Source organism: Spermophilus citellus (genome assembly GCF_964194105.1).
Source record: "Spermophilus citellus genome assembly, chromosome: 12".
Lineage (NCBI taxonomy): Eukaryota > Metazoa > Chordata > Mammalia > Rodentia > Sciuridae > Spermophilus > Spermophilus citellus.
This window is the reverse complement of record NC_138198.1, coordinates 81,168,618-81,178,664: the sequence shown is the minus strand read 5'-3', so window position 1 is coordinate 81,178,664 and position 10,047 is coordinate 81,168,618. Positions and strand designations below refer to the sequence as shown.

Here is a 10,047-nt window from a genome sequence, read left to right as displayed (position 1 = left end):
ATGCAGAAATTATACAGAAAAGTTTCTCTCTTTTACTCAGCCTGTTGGTGGGAGTGGGGTAGGCTGTAGCAGCGCCCCATCGCAAGTGGGTTGCTATCAGCGTCAAGTGTTAACATATCATTGTCAATTATTTAAAGACAATGTCAGTTAAACTTAGATAATCTCTAAGTCAGTACTTTTGTTTGCTTGTCTCACTTTAAAATTTTTTCTCCAGAACCAAAATACATGTTTTTTTTTCTTTTTTTTCTATTGGTCGACACAGAAGGAATTGACTAGAAGTCTGTAATCACCAGAAAGTAACTCAAGGCATAGTTCAGTTATGATTAGCAAAAATAAAAGATTTGTTTGCAGTTTGAATTGTCTTCTCTCTCTCCCACGGTAGAAAGACATATTATTATTATTATTTGACCTTGGGATTAAGACCAGAGGTGCTTTACCACTGAGTCACATCCCCAACCCTCTAAATTACTTAGGGTCTTGCTAAATTGCTGAGGCTAACTTCAAACTCTCCATCCTCCTGCTTCAGCCTCCCAAGTCGCCGGGATAACAGGCATGGACCATTGCGCCCCACGAAGTGATTTTTTTTAAAATACTTTGCTCCTGTGTACTTAAGGAACCAGAATGTTTCTGTTGTTGTTTTACCATTGGATTCACATTATCCGTATTTTAAAAACACACAGAAACATTTTTAAGTGCCAGGAAGACCGGAAATATGGCTTTCTCAATCACTGCTATATCCCTACAGTTCTGAGTCTTGCACACAATGCAAACTTAGAATAAAATAAATGTTTTGAAACTAACTACAACATAGAAAGATGCAGATGATTGGCAGTTTAAGTCATCAAAAAGGAATCCAATGTCAGTTGACAAAATCATCATGAAAACTGGCCTACACATGGAAAAGGCAGTAAATTAAAACTTGAGGTTCCAAGTTCACCTTGTGTATATAAATCAAGTTCATAAGAAGGCGTTAAAGAGAAAAAACAGTTAAAACAGATGGGAAGCTTTTGAAAAACTCATTCCTTTACAAGGTCTGTAGAGTTGGACGAGAGGAACACTTTCCATTTTAAAGATAAGAAAAAACAGTGCAGTTTTCCCTCAGTTTAGTTTAAGGACGATTTTTTGAGTGCCAACCACATTGGACTCTGCAGATGTCACAGCAAATGTGGCATAGTAGTTCAAGGATCTTAGTACCAGGATTCTGGTACTCACTCAATAAGCATCTATTGAACACTTACTGTGAACCAGATGGCTTAGTAAATCAGTAGTAGTGGTAAGTCATCAGTAAATAAGACTAACGGTTAAAAGTTAGTAATCTATTTACATCCTGGTAGACTGAAATAGTCCAATGTCACCTTTAATAGATAGCACACTCTGGTTCTGAATTTGTGCATATGCTTTATCCCCTCTTTGGGGTTTGTATATACCTCATCATGCCCACTAGTCTGTGGTGATTATAAACTATGTTAAGAATATGAGTGAACACTGGACATGGACGTCATAGATTTTAATCCTGACTCAACAATTACCTATTATGTAACCTTGACCAAGTCACTTGACTCCATTTCAGCATCCCTATTTATAAAATAACATCATAATAGTACCTACCTCGGGTAGTGGCTGTATGGATTGAGATCATTCATTCATTCAGTTGACATACTAAATGTTAACTGCTATCATTGTGAATGTTTCCACTCTCCATTGTACTAATGATTTCCAAATGCTTAGCACTCCAAATTCAGTGAAAAATGTTAAAAGCTCATAGCAGTGTTCATATAAATGATAGAGTACTTCCAAATGATTCTTAATCCTTTTCTTGGCTGTGGGTGAAATTCTGTAATTATATCCTGGTTTGCCTCTCAATGATAAATGCTCCTTTGCATTAATTTCTTGGCCTTTAGATCTATACTCTTGATTATTCTTTCTTATTCTTCTTTTTAAAAATTTTTTTTGTAGTTGTAGATGGACAGAATGCTTTCATTTTATTTATTTTTTTAATGGGGTGCTAAGGATTGAACCCACTTCTTCACACATGGTACGCAAAGTGCTCTGCCACTGAGCTACAGCCCCAGCCTTATTCTTCCTAATTCTTATCCTCCATGTCCACATCAGAAGTGGGTACTGAGAAATAAGTTCTCTTGAGAAATTTCACAGGTCTCACAGCTCATTTCCTGCTGGTAAAAGTTTGATTCCTAAGGGTTCTTTTACAGTTACGGTTGTTTTGTTGTTTTTGTTTTGAAAGCCAGATTTGTGGGGCTGGGGTGTAGCTCAGTGATAGAATGCTTGCTGAGGGAGGTGGAAGGAGGTGTTTGTGGCTGACATGGCCATAAAATTCCCTGAAACACTTAGTAGACTTAGTGTTTTCTTCCATTGGTTTCCATATGCTATTAGTCACATCCAAAGTTCTTTCCCAGGCCAAGTTACAAACAACTATCCTCTATTTCTTTACTTCCTCATCCTTTTCCTCTTTTGCTCAACTTAGGTTTGAGGCTTGGTGACTCAGCATCCCTGCACACCATAATAATCATTCATCTTCTCTGAGGAAGGATCCACTGCTTTTCTACTCAGAGCCAATTCATTGCAAGGGAAAGCCAATCCCCAACCTAATACCATCCTCAGAGGGTAAGACCACAGGGAGAATTGAACAGTGGTTTAACTCCAGATGGATTACCATTTACCAATGTTGAGTGATCTAGATTTCCACTCACAAATATGAGCAGATTTTAAAAATCACTCATAGAAAAAGAAAATACAAGGGCTGGGGATGTGGCTCAGGAGGTAGCGCACTTGCCTGGCATGCGTGCGGCCAGGGTTCGATCCTCAGCACCACCTACAAAGATGTTATGTCCGCCAAAAACTAAAAAAAAAAAAAAAAAAAAAAAAAAAAAAAAAAAATTAAAAATTCTCTCTCTCTCTCTTTAAAAAAAAAAGGAAGAAAAAAGAAAAAGAAAATACACCATATGAAAGAAGACTGATTTAGAGCAAATATCACCTACTGGAAAGGAATTAATGTAGGAACAATAAAAATTTTTTAAAAATTAAATAAAAAAAAACTCATCTTTGTTCTTAGTGAAATTTAACGAGTAACAAGATCAGGTTGTCAAGAAAATGGAGCAATATGAGAACCAGAATGTCTTTGGAAATTTCTAAATAGATGGATAAATAGCTAGAAGACTGTAGAAGCAATATCATAGATAACTGCTATAAGCAAAATTAGGGAATTATATAATTAACTAAAAAAATCCTTCCAGAGTTCAGAGCAAAGGATAAAGATATATTTCTTTTCTCTCACAACTTCTATAAGAAAATAAAGCTAAGTGTGGCACATGCCTGTAGTCCTAACTACTCAAAAGGCTGAGTCAGGAGGACTGCTTGAGACCAGCCTGGTCAACACAGTGGGACCCTGCTTAAAAAATAAATGAATGCAGACTGGAGTTGTAGCTCAGTGGTAGAGCACTTGCCTCTCAAGTGTAACGCACTGGGTTCAATCCTAGCACCACTAAATAAATAAATAAAGGCATTGAGTCTATACACTATATATATATATATATATATATATATATATATATATATATATATATGTAAAAAAAGAATGACTAAATAAATAAGTAATAAACAAAATCTATGAGATTCAATATTTATGTATCAAAGGTCCAAAGTAAAAAATAGAGTAGTATATACCGTATTACAAAAAAAATCATTAAAATAAACTAAAGAAAGCCAGCTGCAGTGGTGGATACTGCATTCCCAGCAACACCTTGAGGTTGAGGCAGGAGGAGCATAAGTTCAAGGCCAGCCTGGGCAACTTAATGAGACCCTGTATCAGAGTAAAAAATAAAAAGGCTGGTGATGTGACTCAATGGTGGGGCTATAAACAGCTCCAGGACCAGACAGCTTCAATCTCTAGGACCAGAAAAATATTAAGAAGACCTAGATAAATGGAAAGACATCATGTGTTCCTGGGTTTAAAGACTTAATATTAAGATGGCAATACTCCCATAACTGATCTGCAGATTCAGTACAATCCCTACCAAAATTCCAGCTTTTTTTGCAGAAATTGATAAACTGATGCTGAATTCATAAGGAAATGTAAGGGACCCAGAATAGCAAAAACAACCTTGGGGAAAAAAAAGAACAAAGTTAGAGAACTATGCTTCTCCTTTTTAAGTCTTATTACAAAGCAACAAAAAATCAAGACCATGTGGCAATGGCGTAAGGACAGACATAGATCAATGGAATAGAATTGAGTCCAGAAATAAACCAATGCATCTATGGTCAATTGATTTTCAACAATAGTGTCAAAATAATACCATGGAGAAACTATAGTCCTTCAACAGATCATGCTGGGACAACTGGATATCCACATACAAAACAATGAAGTTGAACATCTACCTTACAACAGGTATAAAAATTAACTCAAAATGGAACATAGAGGGCTGGGGATGTGGCTGTATATGTACTTGTATATGTACTTGCCTAGCATGCATGAGTCCCTGGGTTCAATCCCTAGAACCACACACACAAAAAAAGGGAACATAGACCTAAAGGTAAGAGCTGAAACTATTATACGCTGATTATAGAGTCCTTTGACATCAGGGCAGGCAATGGTTTCTTAATATGATACCAAAAACATAAGCAACAAGGGAAAATAAATAAATATATTGTGCATCAAAGGCCAGTATTAAAGTAAAAAGACAACCCATATTGTGGAAGCAAATATTTGCAAATCATGTATCTGATAAGAATCTAGTATCCAGAATTTATGAAGAACTCTTTATAATACAAAGACCAATAATCCAAATGAAAAATGAATAAAAGATGTTAAAGACATATAAATGACCAATAATCACATGTAAAGGTGTTTAACATCATTAGCTAAGTGAGATATACAAATTACAACCACAGTGAGGTACCTCTTCACACCCATTAGAATGGCTACTATCAAAAAAACCACAAAGAAACTAACAACAAACAAACAAACAAACGAAAAACCAGAATGTAACAGTATACATACAACGAAATCTTACTCAGCCTTAAAAAGGAAAGAAGTTCTGACATATCAGAAAATATGGATAAACCTCAAAAATGTTAAGTGAAGTAAGCCATTCATAAAAGGAAAAATAGGCATGATTTCACTTAATGTAATTGTATTAGTGAAATTCATAGATACAGACAGTAAAATGGTGATTGCTAGAGTCTTGTTAAAAGAAGGCAAAAATGAGGATTTGTTTTTTTGCAGTGGAAGAGGGGTGCTGCAGATCAAATCTAGGGCCTTGCTCATGCTAAGCACTCACTCCACCACTGAACTATACCTTCAGCTAGTGAGGAGTGATTTTTTAAAATATTTTTTTAGTTGTAGATGGACATAATACCTCTGTTTTATTTTTTAAAATATCTTTTTAGTTGTAGTTGGACACAATATCTTTATTTTATTTATTTATTTTTATGTGATGCTGAGGATTGAACCCAGTGCTTTCCACCTACAACGTGAGCACTCTACCACTGAGCTACAACCCCAGCCCGAGGATTGATTTTTTAATGGGTACAATGTTTTAGTTTGAAAAGATGAAAAACATTCTGGAAATGGGTGGTAGTGTTGTCTACACAACACTGTGAATGTATTTAATGATAGAACTGATACTTAGCAGCTGTGAGTGCAGCTCATGCTTAACATATACAGGGCCAGGATTCAATCCCCAATACTTCTCAAAATAAGAACTGTATACTCAAATATTATTAAAATGGTAAATGTTATGATATGTCTATTTTACCACAATAAAAGGTCTCTAAAAGATAAAATAATAAGTTTTAGAAAAGAAGTTTTAGAAAAGGCTGGGGTTGTAACTCAGTGGTAGAACGCTTGCCTTGCATGTATGAGGCACTGGGTTCAATTCTTAGCACCACAAATAAATAAATGAATAAAATAAAGGCCCATCAACCACTAAAAATATATGTTTAAAAAAAAATACTTGGGCTGTGGGTGTGGCTCCATAGTAGAGTCCTTGCTTAGCAGGTGTGAGGCATTGGGTTCGATCCACATACCACATAAAAAATAAATTAATCAATTAAAATTATAAATAAATATATATTTAAAAAAGCTTGTACATGAATGTTCATAACAGCATTATCTGTAGTAGCCAAAAAGTGGACATGACCCAAATATCTATTAGCTGATGAATGAATAAACAAAATGTGGTATGTTCATACAATGGAATATTATTTGGCAAAAAAAAGGGCAAAGTACTGATACATGCTTCAACATATATGAACTTTAAAAGCATTATGCTAAGTGAAAAAAAACAGATATAAAAGGCCACATATTGTCATTCCACTTATATGAAATATCTAGAGTCAGCAAAACCATAGAGGTAGGAAATATATATATATATCCTTGTGAAACTTCTGATTTGAGGATAAAGAATAAGAGTCCATGAGCTTTCAGACCTCCCATAGAATACTATATATAAATAAAAAATAATCAGGTCATCATCTTACGTTTTGTCTGTAACATTACATGAAAGAATATTTATAGGACTATGTTCTGAAGGAAAACCATATTAATTTGAATTCCAGGCAAAGCTGTAGCATAGCTGCCTCTCAAGCAACCCAAGGGGCAGCTTCTCCCATGGAGCAGTGTTCTTACAATTCTGATGAACACTATAATTTCCTTCTCTTTACCCTGGAGATTGGATCAGGGATTCTGTGGTTTGAATGTGTCTCCTCCAAATCATTGAAAACTTAGTCTTCAAGCAGCAGTACTGGGAGGCAGGGCCTTTGGGAAAGGGTGTAGGTCATGAAGGCTCAACACTGAAATTAACGCCACCAGGTAAAGTGCTTGCCTAGAGGAAAGAGACCCAAGGGAGGGAAGAGGGGAAGGAAAGGGAAAATATGGGGAATGATGTTGATCAAATTATATTGTTATACTGTGAATGTGTACAAATATGTAACAACAAGTCCCACCATTATGTACAACTATAATGCACCAATAGAAAATAGGGGGGGAAAGTGCTTGTGGAGCACGTTCTTTCTTGCTCCTCTGTCAAGTGAGACTATAGTATTCTTCCCATCTAGAGGACACTGTTCAAAGTGCCATCTTGGAAGCAGAGAGACTGGACCCTAACCTGCTAGTGTCTTGATCTTGGACTTCCCAGCCTCTAGAACTGTGAAAAAAGAAACTTCTGTTCTTTATAAATTACCCAATCTGTGATATTCTATCATAGCGGCACAGAATAGACTAAGACAGGAAAGTACAATAATATAAACCTAAGTCAGTGAGTGAATGGAATTTCCTTGCCTCAAGGTTTGGTTTGGGTTATTCCAATTAAAGGAAGGACAATGTTTTCTCCAATGATTAACGAACAATGTTTCTTCCCTTCTAGGTGTGTAATGTGATTTTATGAAGCCTGAATTGTAGCAACTATCATGCTATGAGGGAAGCTAACAAATGGAAGAGAGTAGATTTGAGAAACTAAAAATAGAGAGGGAGGGCCTGGGATTGTGGCTCAGCGGTAGAGCACTCACCTAGCACCGGTGGGGCCGGGGTTTGATCCTCAGCACCACAAAAAAGTAAAGGCATTGTGTTGTGTCCATCCACACCTAAAAAATAAGTAAATAAATAAAAACAGAGAGGGAACCCTCATCAAACAGTACTTGAAACTTGCCTAAGAACTATTTCAGTTAGATGAGAACAAAATATGTTTACTAGTAAGCTTCTTTGTGATGCTTTGGTATTACTTGCAATTAAATTGAAGTCTCAATAAAAAGGAAGATAAGAGTATACAAAAATATTGAGGGTAGAACCCCAATAAAATCTAAGTAATTATTGATAATATTTGTATAAAATCTAATGTAAGTGTCAAGAGAGGGTTCATAACATACAACAAAAATACTAAATATGAAAAATAATTCAAAATTAAATTGTAGTTTATTTGAAAAATTGTTGGACATATGAGAGATTTAAAAAGGTTCAAAATCTCATCTTGTTTGGGGAAGAGAATGAAGCATAAGGAATAGATACTATTTTTTTTCTTGATGTTTATAAGTGTACGTTAATTCCATTTTAAAAAATTTAAACATAATAACTAGAGTTGGTTATAGAACTTCAGAATAATTTGAAGAAAAAATTCAAAGAAAATAAGACATAATGAAAAGAAAACATAATTTAAGGGGCTGGGGTTGTGGCTCAGCGGTAGAGCACTCGCCTGGCACGTGTGAGGCTCTGGGTTCGATCCTCAGCATCACATAAAAATAAGTAAATAAAGGTATTGTGTCCAACTACAACTAAAAAAAATTTTTTAAAACATAATTTAAGTGTGTGAATACATTCTTAGCATCAATAAATTGAGTGAGGTAAATTTCACTCCAAAAGATAAAAAAGCTCAGAGTGAGGCCTGGGGCTGTAGCTCACTTGCCTAGCATGTTCGAGACACTGGGTTCAATCCTCAGCACCACCTAAAAATAAACAAATAAAGGCATTCTGTCCATTTACAACTACAATTTTTTAAAATATTTATTTTTTAGTTGTAGTTGAACACAATTCCTTTATTTCACTTATTTATTTTTATGTGGTGCTGAGGTTCGAACCCAGAGTCCCGCACATGCAAGGCGAGCGCTCTACCGCTAAGCCACAACCCAGCCCTACAATTTTTTTTTAAAAGCTCAAAGTGAAAAAGAAAATTTGACTCTGTTCTCCTTATGAACCATACCAGAAAAAAAATGACACAGAAAGATTGAAAATAAGTGGATAGCCAATAAAGTTACAGGCGAATGCAAACAAAAAGCATCAACAGTAGCAACATAAAATCAAAATGATTCCAGGCACAGTACATGCTTATAGTGCCTGCTACTTGGGAATCTGAGGCAGGAGGATTGCTTGTGCCTAGGAGTTAGGGGCCAGCTGGGTAACATAGAAAGATGCAGAGAGAGAGAAAGAGAGAGAGAGAGAGAGAGAGAGAGAGAGAGAGAGAGACAGTTTTTTTAAAAAACAAGTGCAATTCATGATAAGTAAACATTAAGTAGAACAACAAGACTAGTTATTTGGATTAAAAGATACGATAAGAATAGCAAATATTTCTTGAATTTTCACTCCATTCCAGGCACTTGGCTGAGTTTCACAGACATGTTCTCAAATCATCTTTACAACTTTATGGAATGACTGTGGTTAACATTTTCATTTTGTTGATGAGGATGGAGGCTGAGAGAGGTGATCTTCTAAGCGTCTCACAATGATACATAGGCACAGAACTCCAAACCCTGCATTGCTAATTCCACGTGCAAACCAATGGTACTAAAATATTTAAATAAATGATGGGAATAAAAGGAGAATTTATTTTTAATCCATTTCACCAAGAATTTAACACATCACATAACAAAAAATAAATAGAAACGGCTGGGGTTGTAGCTCATTGGTAGAGCGCTTGCCTCACATGCGTGTGGCGCTGGGTCCGATCTTCAGCATCACATACAAATAAATAATAAATAAATAAAGATATTGTGTCCTTCTACAACTAAAAAATATTGAAAAAATAATAAATAAATAAATAAATAGAAAAAAGAAGATTTGGAAATACAATTGTGCTAGTCACACTTCTCATTACTATAACAAAATACTCGAGATAAGCAGCTTTTAAAGAGGAAAGATTTATTTGGTTTACAGTTTGAGAGGTTTCATAGTCAGTGAGACCCATTGCTTTTTGATCTGTGGACAAGCAACACATGGTGGAATAAGCTAATCACCTCATGGTAGCCAGGAAGCAAAGAGAGAAAGAGGAGGGGCCCAGGTCTAAAATCCCTTTCAAAGGCTCCTCTCCAATGACCTTAGGTTCCACCTCTTCAAAAGTTGCACCATCTCCCAACAGTGACACTGGAGACGGAACCTTTAACACATGGGCCTTTGGGGAACAAATGGACTACATCAAAATGAAAACTTCTGGGCATTCCAGGACACAAGTAATAGAGGTAAAGACAACTGGAATATGGAATGGCAGGAAATATGTGTAAATCATATATCTGAGATCCACTTCTCTTGAATTTTCTCTGATATGCGAT

At 35.8% G+C, this 10,047-nt stretch overlaps 1 pseudogene across 1 annotated transcript in view; it reads left to right on the top strand.

Annotated features, from left to right (window-relative positions):
- Positions 1-10,047, top strand: part of LOC308631989 (large ribosomal subunit protein uL23-like) — a 491,218-nt pseudogene that overhangs the window by 441,544 nt on the left and 39,627 nt on the right. The window lies entirely within an intron of this gene.